At 34.0% G+C, this 12,323-nt stretch overlaps 1 protein-coding gene across 3 annotated transcripts in view; it reads right to left on the reverse strand.

The window, feature by feature from the left end:
• Positions 1-12,323, reverse strand: part of LOC106462516 (septin-2-like) — a 146,714-nt gene that overhangs the window by 106,508 nt on the left and 27,883 nt on the right. The window contains exon 1 of one of the 3 annotated variants that reach the window (XM_013922449.2): positions 9,776-9,966. The exons of the other annotated variants lie outside the window; for them this stretch is intronic. The gene's annotated coding sequence lies outside the window, so the exon portion shown is untranslated. Of the gene's footprint in view, positions 1-9,775; positions 9,967-12,323 lie in introns of those variants that run through there. 3 annotated transcript variants of the gene reach the window in all.

A 12,323-nucleotide genomic window follows, 5' to 3' on the forward strand; every position in this document is an offset into this window, starting at 1 on the left:
ATTTTCTTATTTTGTATGTTTTGAGCGCTTTTGTGTTTAGAACAATATATACTAATTTTTAAAGTATCAAACTGAATTTTTGTTCACTAAAAATCTTTCAAATGCGACTGTAGCTTTTTTTCCCAAAAAACTTTGTCTTCAAAATAAGGGTGCGTCTTATATAGCAAGAAAAAATAGGCGCTTTGTAAGAGCTACGATCAAACCCCACATTTCACATCTATTGGTAAACATTTTTCTCACGCTCAAATAGGGTTGGCTGCATAAATATCCCTCCCATTGTTCTTTTAGAAATCTATCAGTTATCTCAAATACTCTCCACTGTTTAACAGAAAAGTGTGAAAAGAGAAAGTAAAATGTATTACATATAAACATTAATCACGCTGCACGTATATACTGGTGATGTACGTTCTCGTCATCGGGTGGGTAACTTGTTCAACACTACACACATTTAACATAATAAACACAATTTTCAACTTTTATGGAACCATTTACAACATTAAAAAACAAAATGAAATCTACAAACCAATGATTAAAATTCTTATGAAAATGACATTATTTGACAGTTTTCTAAAGTTTAATTCATAAAACATCATAGGCTTTATTTTCACAATAAAAATAAGCACACTGATTTTCTAATGACATGTAACATTAGGTCGATCAAGCCAAGAGTTTAGCCAAAGGTTTTAACACAATTCTTTTATGTACAAGAGAGGAAGAGCGTTGCTAAATGAAAATACAAGGACCACCCTGAAGAAACTATGGTTTCGTTTATTTTAAACGTGCCAAACCTTACTAGATTGTGGTATTTATTAGGAAATAAATGCTTTAGTCTTATTTGTTGTTAAGGGCAAAGATACACAATGAGCCATCTGTGTTCTGCCCCCAACCCATCCAATTATTAAATGTTATACGCTCTCAGACTTGATGTTGAGCCACCAGAGGGCAAATACATTTATAGTGCCAGTGATCTTTTTCTGAGACAGAAAAAGATGAAGCTGAAAGGACTATCGAAAGATTGTTTTCTTCATGAATTACACGGTTCGTTTTTTTTTAACTTACAATCTACAATAAGTTCTTGTTGTTTTTTACGGTAGTTTAAATTTTGGCAAAACAGACATAGGAATGGCATTTCACTGTTTCTAATGTATATACAAATGTTTAACAATTTCACGTTTTTAATTTTTGCATTGCCCAATTTAAATATACATACAAAAAGTACTGGATGCATTTTAAAATTTATATTGTTAACAAACGAAATTTATTTAGAACGATGATTGAAAGTACGCATAGTAGAATAATTTAACATGGCGATTTGTGACTGTAGAGCAAAAAGAAAAAGAAAATGTATAATATTAACTTCCGATCAAAACAAGCTGTGTACTTAAAGCAAAACTAACAATCAACCTGACACTTAGTATAATTATGTTATTTCTAACACTGATATATTAAGATGGTTAAGAATGACATTATTTTCATTTAATTTTAAATCTTAAGCATAAATGGATTAAATTTTTAAAAAATTCCTTTTATCCTAAAGTTTTTGTCCCTATACAATACTGTTTATTGAATACAAATAAACAACAGCGTACTTAATGAACAAAAAGTCACCTAGAAAATGAGAAACATAATTCTTTCTTTATTCATTCAGAATGTGTGTACGAGTTTTTTATTCAATTCACAATTTCTCACTACTTTGCCCCCCCTCAAAAAAACTGCGGACGCCATGATCACTATATCTATCTATATACTACTAAAACTCTGAGACTGTTTGTTTGTTTGTGTGTGTGTGCTTGTCTGTAATTAAATACAGCAAAAATGGCGCATAATAGCGCCATATTTGTAATGAAATGATAATAGAAACAATAAAACGAGTTTCGTTAAAATCGGGCCACGGGTTACCGAGTTAGTGCCGTTTTTCGGATCACTTTTCGTACATTCCATTATTACAAAACTTCGTTTTCCACCTGATGAATCACTTTAAAATATCTTCTATACAACAATATATGCACAACAGAAATAAAATGATGTGATGAAAATGTGTTATAACGGCGCGTAGAAAAAACAACAATAAAATGGGCCTACAATATTATTGACTATTTGCAAATAGTAACTATGGGGACGAGGTAATAAAATAAAAAATCAAGTCGAAAACAACAACAAAATTTTATAAACGAAAACCTCTCGCCCAGCATTGGCTATTATATTATTTCCCTGTCAATATTCCCATCTTCATTAAAAGGCATAAGATGACAAAAACAAGATCTTGAAGAATCTATCTATATACTACTAAAACTCTGAGATCGTTTGTTTGTTTGTTTGTATATTTTCTCAGTCAAAAAATCATTCACACTACCGTTCACGCTTTTTTACGAAACTTCTTACTTCACTTTGAAATGGTCTTTCCTTTTACGCCCGATCAACAATCAAATATCTTTTCTTGAATTATGAATAACACGAATGGATTGAAATATTTAAATTATCTCAAAATAAACCTTCATTTTGGTGAAATATTGAAATTAGCTTGAATTCTTCATAACCTCTGAATAGTGGTTGACCCAAAGGGTCACGGTGGTCTAGTTTTCATTAAAATCAGTATACTACAAATCTCATATCAGTGCATTCAGTGAGAACTTATTATTAATCGTTTATATATTTTTTGCCTTGTTTCAAATTTTGAAAGAAGATAGAAGTCAAAAACTATCTCAACAAAAGTACTTTAAAGTTGTTCCAGCCATTGGTGGAGACAGTTTAACTATCATTATACACTCTAATATCACCAGAAATCACTAATTTTACATTTCACTCTCGGTATCACACAGTCACCAAAATTTATTTTAAATAATCCGAAAGTATCGTTTGTTTTGCATTTTTTTCAGAACCAAAATAATTATAACAAATTAGCTATGAATGACAGTAATACGTACCCTGATATTAAAACACTTTTTATGAATTCCGTTCATCTTTTATACACGTTCTTGATTTCATTTATTGAATTCTGGACAACCGTTGCAGGACCCGTGTCAACTGACAACTAGTAATAACTTATAGTGATATCTGCTGTATGGTAACGTTAAGAGTAGCAACACTTGGAAACCCTAACCTTCCATTTCCTTCTTTTATATTGCTCTAAAAGTAATGCCTGATCTTCAGGCAGTGTGAAGACTAATTCTTGTCATTGAATTATTATTGGTTATAAGCTTTGCACAGCGCTCGTAGTTAGCACCTGATCTGTCGGTTACTGCTCGTGCGTAAAATACATAAGTATCACATTCATAAACAGAACAGCACACATTATATCATGAAGTTGTACGCCTTATTTATTGTTACTTCTCCAATACAACCTGTTTCAGTGTGCGTTGCTTCACACGTAACCTTGTTATGTACCTGTACTTGACCATTGTAAAACTTGTGTAAGATCTTGTGCTGTCCAAGGTTCACTTTTAATTAACAGAATGATATAGAAAGGAGTCATGATGGAATGTTTTTTACACATAAACCATTCAGATGACGTATGTGACAGTGATTTATTAATAAGTTCGTGATTACACACGCGGTAAAAAAACTAAGTATTTTCAGCTGGCGAACACGTGCCTGAAGAGCAGATACGTGAATCACGTGACTTTTCCCATGACAATGCACATACACTACTAGCCTTGTCATCATCACAATCTGAATGATGTGAGCTAACGGAAGTTTGAAATTAAAAACTAAACAAAACACGTCTTACGACAGAAAGATGAATATGTATCAACTGTCCAGATCCGTGTCAAAGGTTAGATTACAATTACTTACAGACTATTATGAAATAAAAATAACTGCTGCTGTTACTGAGATTTTCAGTAATTGTATTTCATAACTACGTGACTTTTATTGTAAAGAAACATGTTTAATAACCATTAATAAAACTTGATCTACTTAACATTCAAACCTACTGGTTAAAAATATATTATCACTGACATACAATAGTGAAAACTTCAGTTATAGATAAACTTTCATTTTCCATAGTTTTTCTGTCGATCTTTCAAGTCTTATACGTCATTAAAGTTCTCTTCCCTTCTTGTTACGTATGAGAGAATAAATGGTGAAGATGTCTTATTCGTGTGTCCTATGTTTCGACTCTTGTTAACTTCTGAACTAAAAACTTTTATGTCACACATGACTAGTATCTAATAGTCTCCACATTCTCCGTGAAAAACAAATGGGCATATATAATAATGACCCACGTTTCAAGGCTTGAAAGTTTTGAACGAAATTCTCTTCCAAGATCAAATACATGCATTCTTTTTTGTAAGTATGTAACACATACTAACAAATACCCAAGAAAGCAATGTACATGAAAATACTATATAATTCAAAACCACCTCTTATACTCACAGTAGCATATAGTCTTGCTTTATTAACATTCACATAAGTTTATTTCCGCATTCGAACCTTTACTCAGTTTTAATAAGTCATGAAGTTCTGTATCGGTTACTCTTATTATTGGCATTACTAAAATCTCATTTGGAATTGTGGATTTGACAATGTGATAGATCACGAGGAAAGGATTTTTTTTTTTACTTTTTCTAATAATAGATTCCTTTTTGTTCTGAGATAATGCTTTAAAGTAAACATTTTCATGTAAAATTTCAAGCTACATAAAATTCTATTCAGTTGGAATGTTCAAACATGCTATAACGATCTTGTTTGCTTCTGCAAATTAAATTTTTTTGTATATAACAACCATCTTTTTGTAACAAAATAAAAGTCAACATGTTGTTTCTGTTTATCCTATTGACGTGAAGTTGGTTTCAAATATTTTCATCTTTTATATATTTCAATGATATACTACTTTAGTACTAACCCATATTGTACTATAATCACTGATCTTGTCAGTCCTCCTTTTAAGGAACACCACGTACAAGTTAATTGTTTAACTTTAGTTTTACAGTTATTTTCTAAAAATTTTAACATGTCTTTTAAATCTGCATCGTAAACTATTACTTTTATATGCAGGTATGTTAGGGTTAAAAGGTCGAGTCCCTCCCATGCTGAGCTGGCACATATGATTCGGTGCTAAACTCCGTCTTAATTGGCACAAGCAGATGAGAATGGTGATGCATTCCTTCTGCCAGTCCATCGCAGGTCAACCCCAGCTAAAAACTTTTACCAATCATACAGCTGCGTAGATTGCAACAAAACAACTGGGATAAAGTGTCTTGCTCAAGGACACAACAGCACGACGCGAGCTAACCATAGACTCAAGACAATCTGATAAGCCCAAAGCGTGATGCCACTGAGCCAGCTTGCCCTTGATATGTTGAGGATCTTGTCGATATTTTGTGAAGTTTTAATTCATGTTTAGTTTTTTATTAGAAATTATATTTAAATACCAACTTATCCAGTCACTACATTAATTGAATATCCCTAAATTTGCAACTATAGATTTTATTAATGAAATATTATTTTGTTAGCTTTTATTAACATGTTTAGTTAATAAATTAATTGCTTAATTACCATGAGTATATATATTTTTCTTTGTGCTTTGTTTACATAGCTCCTGATAAAAATTTCCAACAGGTGCAAAAATAAAAATACTATTATTATTTAAACAAGGATGGTATTCTTGGGACTAATTAAAGATTCTTGGTAGTCCTATGTGTATGAGCTATCGGGTTTCATTGTGCTAATTTGTATTAATCTTATTGGAACACACAGAAACAAATAATTAAAACGTAATACACTTTATCTAAATAAGGTTTATCTTTGTTTTATTTGTATGAAAGAGATACTGAATTGATAAGGAAAATAACAGGTTATTCAGAACTAGCAATTTTTTTCCAGTAAAATGGGTGAATTCTGTTGGTAGTTAAAGATGTATTCATAAGGTATAGAACTAAACTAGTTAATTGATATTAATGGCTATCTACTGTATTCTAGTTTGTGAAAATGACCGTAAAATTAATACTCAGTCCTGGAAAAAGCACTGCCAGTATATTTATAGCAATTTTAATAGTGTATTTTACTTTTGCCAGTTGTTTTCATCTTCTATTTTTTCGAACTAATCATATTTACGAACACAAACAAGGTGATACAACACATATCTTTGTGGAATAAGCGAAGATTTTAAAACCTGAAACTTTGTTTTCTTTGAGGCCATCATACCATCACCAAATATATTGATGTTTCAAAGCAGCAATATTACGATTTCTGTGTGGAATATGAAAGGTGCAACTACTAATTTGAAATTTATTATCTTCAACAAAAATACTATTTAATAAAGTACTTAAGATTTTCAATCTTACAATAAGTAAAGAAGGTACTTCAGTAAAAGTTATATGTTAACATTCCAAGGCAATCCTTCCTTCTGCAAGATACTGCTCTATCTACAACAACACGTTCAGTATGTATACTTGTTACATGTAATCCGCCTTTGGTTTCCTCTGTAAACTGAAAGGCCGTGTTGTATTACTACTCTGAATTAGACAAATTAGAAAAAGACAAATATATCGTCTTCACTTGCAAAGCAATCCCATGTATCTAAACATGATTGGTTAGTTGGTTAAGGCTTTATTGCGCAAAGCATAATGGTTATCGGCGCCAAACATGCGAATCATAAATAAATAAAAACCACCGGAAGAGATGTAAAATATGTAAAAAGTTAGAAAATAAAAGTAAACGAAAAAGTCAGTGTCATTTTTTGTACAAATAAGGTTAAGAAATCAAATAGAAATCAAAAAGCCGATGGCTGTAAAATTGTAAAAATACAATCAGTCTGGACAATGACACCATCGCCAATGACACTGTCCAACGCCACAGGTAAAGCTTGAGACAAAACATGTCTAAAATTGTGCCGCCGTTGGCAGATGTAGTGACGGCATTAAAGTAAAACACCGGCAATTGTGATTTAAGTGTCACGAAGATCACATGTTAGCGGATCAGTCCTTATAAAATAAATCTATGCCTTTTGAAACTGTGGCCAATGTAGAACCTAAGTAAAGCAAGTTTGTTTCTCTTATTGATTCTTACGAAAATTAGACGGTCAAACAATAACGGTAGGTTTTATCTGGAAAGGCTTATTCTGTTGCTCACTCTTGATCGACTACCAATTGGCGTGAAGCCGTGCCTTGATGACAAATCTGTAGTCCACCTAAGGGACAGACAGGGCTGTAACAATACCAGAGCAGACAGGGAAATAAAAGAATGGTAATTCCAACAAGGAGTATCCAACCTCCTCAGATAACACAAAAAAAAAGTCACAAGTGGGGATAATACCAAGCCCTGGCAGGATGGGCTGATCATTGGATTCAGTAATACCATCTAATTTAAGACAGCTGTGCCTGGATACGAAGGTCATATGTGGGAATAGCTGACAGTATATTTGCAAAAAGCACAGTCCATTGAGGCATTAAGACACAATGCCAGGTGGAATGATGTAGTAAGGAATGGAGCTTCACAGTATACTGCATATAAAGTTGCAAATGTCTGAAGTAAAGTGAAGGTTCATAGGACTCGGTGTACAAACTCTGGACTGAAGAAGTGCAGAAAGTCCCGGGGAAGCCCCGGCCCCTGATGAAGTACAGGGTCCAATATCTTTAAGACAGAGTCCTTGGCTGAACCATAGACCACAGATCCATAGTCCTGCTTTGACTAAATGGAAACATGATAGAACTTCAGCATGAAAGATCTATCCACTCTTCAAGAGGGACGTTCACTGCCCTTGTACACTTGACACAAAGCTGCTTAATGTGTGTGAAGTAAATAACAGCTTATAGTCAAAGAGAAGTCCTAAGAATTTTGTGTCAGTCACCATGGGAACTATGACACCATCCACATAAATCTCAGGATCGTGGTGTAATCCTCACTGGCAGCAAAAATGTACATAAATGGTTTTGGATGACGAAATTGTGAAACCTTTGCTGTGGCCTACTCGACAAATAAGTAAGGGTAGTCTGAATCTCCCATTCAATAAATCTCATACTCGGCAACTGACACTGACATACAGGCTGTTTGCAACTGTAAGGGGAAGTTGTTCAGTGATAGCACTGATTTTAAAATTGAAAGTTATGACACTTAAGACACAGCCCTGAGAAACTCTAAGTTCCTGTTTGAAGGATCAAGATAACGTTGATCCCATATGGACTTCAAATGACTGGTCATTTAAAAAGTTTCTTATAGAAATGGGTAAATGCCCACATCCCGTAGAAATGGGGATCTTGTACTATACCAAGCCTCTAATGTAGTGTTGTAAGCCTTCTCAAGATATAAAAAAAAGATTGAAATAAGATGCTTCCTCCTGAGGAAGTCTTCTCTGATCGATGTTTCAAGTCGAATCAGATGACCCACAGGTAAGCACTGTTTATTAAAACCATACTGGGTTGGGGAGAGAAAGTTGTTTAATTCTAGGAATAAAAAACGAAACATTGACCATAATCTCCAAAACCTTACAGAGAAAGCTAATCAAAACAGTCGCCCTGTAATTAGAAGAAACCATGAAATCCTTCCAAGGCTTAGGAAAAGAGATAACAATAGCCCTAATGCCATGCATCTGGAAAATACTCTTCCTGTCAAATCTAGTTTTTTAAAAAAAGAATAAAACCAAGAAAGCCTGGAAAAAAGATGGTGCAGCATCTCATAATGAATATCATCTGGTCCAACTGATGTACTGTGAGACTAACAAATAGCAATCTTTGATTTCACCACATAAACGGCTTCTATGATACAACTGACTAGCATAAATGATCAATTATAGTCATAGAGACTATCTGTACAAAAAAGACTGTGTGTATCTTTTGGCCCTTTATTTGACGGCCAGAAAAGCAGTGAAAGAGGTGGAAGTGCTAGAATGGTGAGAAAAGCACACTCCTAGAATATTTGCAATGCCCTGTAAGTCAGCAACCTCTTGGCCTTTGAAATACAAGATTGAAAGAGGATCGGAGGTAAATTTCCCTTTTTGAATCTTGCCTCAAACGACTTTAAAATTGGTGGTCAAAGAGATACAAAGAACTACTGTAAGATGTCCTAGTGTCCAAACCAGCCATTGAAAATATCTGAGAAAGTTAGGAATATACAGCCTCACCTTAAAGCTCACATAACTTGCCTTGTCAGGCCAGATGAACATGATAATGTAAACATTAAAATGAAACATTCGTAGACTCCACTGTTTCATCTTTTTGAGTGAAGAAACTCATTGGCTGAAGAAAATAGTAAGAATCTCCGACTCGGGAATGTTAAGCAAACCATTCTTAACGATGAAATCTACTAGAGGAATACAAAGTAGTATAGGGAATAACCTCAATAGGCATATCCCCCATGGACTTCGATTTCAAGAGTTTGCTATCTTGTGGTCGAGATGTTTCGACCAAGAAAAAACAACATTCTTGACCAACTTAAGAAAGATGGTAAACCCCTCTAATATGTTCTGAAGGAGACATATGCCATAGAGATTTTTCTAACAATGAATGTAGATTCAGAAAGTGAGATATAAGAAGGCTAGGAAATTGTAATTATTCAACAGTCTTCCGAGCGTGGTCGTTTTCCATTTTTTTTCTTTTTGCATTTTAGCTTGTTTTAAATTTTTTGGTTATCCATATTAAAAAAAAAGGATTCAATACCTAATGACCCAGCACTACAATGGAACGTGTCACTCTGTAAAATAAGGACAGTGTAGCCACGTCAGTGTTTCATAAGCATTATACCCAAAAACTAGCACCAAACATAATTTCCACAACATAAATTGAAAATCTCCAATACTAGAACTCAATTAACTCTAGCCACATAGTACTAGCCAACTGACCCTGGGGGATGCCGCAAGGCCACCCGTCTTCAGGAATTATATATCATAGTGGTGTGTTGCAGTGCCCCTGACATCATTCAACCTTCAGGATTCTCACGTCCTCTTCACAGGTTGTCATGCACAGCAAACACGTGGATGGATGTTTGTATCCCAGATGAGGTAAACTGTACAGACAGAACCTTCCCGATGAGGTCCTTCACCACGTACAGGAATCTACACCGAGGGGATATAATTATGAATCATCTTCAATAGCAAAGCAATCCCATGTATTTAAACACAAATCCATGAATAAATCAATTCTGTTAAGCTATTCATACTTTGCTTCAGGTAGGCCCGGCATGGCCAGGTGGTTAGGGTGCTCGACTCGCAATCTAAGGGTCGCGGGTTCGAATTTCCATCCCATCAAAACATGCTCGCCCTTTCAGCCGTGGGGGCGTTATAATGTGACGGTCAATCCAACTATTCGTTGGTAAAAGAGTAGCCCAAGAGTTGGCGGTGGGTGTTGTTGACTAGCTGCTTTCCCTCTAGTCATACACTGCTAAATTATGGACGGCAAGTGCAGATAGCCCTTGTGTAGCTTTGCGCGAAATTCATAACAAACAAACAAACTTTGCTTCAGAAAAGGCACCTGTTAAGACCTTTGGTTAAATTTTACGTAGAGTGTTACAAACATCCAACCCTTCTCGTAGTTTTTAAGGAAAGATCTGTGTTACTGTTTGGTAGTGTAACATGTCCATATGAACAATTGTGAGAATGTTGTCGATAGAACATGTGTTAACAGATTTTGTGTTTATTCATTTCATTATCAAATATCTGCTCCAAGGAATAACTACGCCTGAGTCAGAATTTGACTGATCTATATTTCGGGGTTGTTGTTAGTAATACATTTCACGTTTTCGTTTTGAGTGTTAGTGCAATTTCTCTTCTGCTAGATAACTTGAATCTACACAACCGAGAATTGATGACATTACATATCTCTTCATTTCGTAGTTTTGCTTTGAAAATCCCTTTTCACTAATATTATTTTAAACGTCCAGTAACAGCCTTGTTTTATGTGAGGATAAAGTTCCAAGGTTTTTGGAAAAGCTTTAAGTAGTTCGTCTTTTTATATTGTTTGTGTCTCTGGTTGTTTCATTCTTCAGCAACATTCCAATCCATAGATGAAATATTGGTAAGTATACCATTAAATTTATTTAGGCCAATTTAGGTGAATATCATAAATATGTTTACATCATATTTCTTTTCCACTTCTACTTTCTAATCAGAAATAAGAAATTTGTTGAAAAAGTTGAATACTCTTTTATTTTATGACTGTCATTAATGTCAGCTTCAGCTTCATCTGTCTTTTTCTCTCTTACATAGCCACTGATAACGTGAATGCTTTCTTTCCTTTCTAAAATAGTGTTCAATATTGTTTGTTGCATTCGAACATATATTGTCTCGCACTATGAACGCAAAAGAACGAACAAGAAGGCTGAAACTGTATCAGTCTCACCCATGTGCTTGATGTTTTGTAAGAACCCAAAAACAAATTTTAGAAAACAATTAGCATGTTTGTTCTCCACAGTTCTGTTCACAAGAAAAAATGCATGCATGAGATCAGCAAAACCAGGCATGCACAATGGTTAGATCAAAAATTCGAGAAGAGTAGTAACATTCCAATGCAATTTTCAGATACGTTTTTAGGTCTATTTGATTTACGATTATCAATATACTGTGAATAAAAGCATAGCTAAAATCAAGTTAAACAAGGTAATTTAAAATTGGTAATCTAAAAAGGGGGAATAGAAACTTCAAAAAATTACAGAAAAAGGTAGATATCTTAAAATGAAAATTCAATTGCGAAAAAAGTAAATAAACAAACTTAAGGTTTGAGACATAGTGTTGACATTATTTCCTCAAGCTGCAACTCCCTATTTGGAATCCATATCCGTGCGCGTCTAGAGCAGCTGCAGTCAATGGGTAAAATTGACTATTTTTAATAATCTTGTTTCTTTAGTTGTTTTATTATGTCCATCATGGACATAAATCTGCATAATAGCAATACTGTCCTATTTGAATTAGTTTAGGTTAATGAAATACGTAGTTCGTGTATGATACTCTCTTGGGAAACAATGACAACCTTTGGATTAGCTTCATGCAGATTTGATGGCTACTGCTCCTTATATTGTTGCCACAATGTTATAATTGATAGTGGTACCGCATGCATTATCACTATGATGCATGGTGATCAACATACTACATGTTATATATATATATATATACGCTTGTAATATTTACAACCTGTAGCTATATTGGAAGTCTGTAAACACTGGAATGGAGGGACTACTGAACTATAGTGGTATGGTGCATAAACTGGATTTTGTAAGCACATGAGTTTTATACATGCATGCAATGCATGGCTTTATAGTTTTTAAGTTGTAAAGCCGCATATATATATATATATATATATATAGAGATAGATAGATAACCATGTGTATTTTTCAAGTTGTATATATGCATATATATATATATATATATATATAGAGATAGATAGATAACCATGTGT

The sequence above is a fragment of the Limulus polyphemus genome, unplaced genomic scaffold, assembly GCF_000517525.1.
Source record: "Limulus polyphemus unplaced genomic scaffold, Limulus_polyphemus-2.1.2 Scaffold1189, whole genome shotgun sequence".
Lineage (NCBI taxonomy): Eukaryota > Metazoa > Arthropoda > Merostomata > Xiphosura > Limulidae > Limulus > Limulus polyphemus.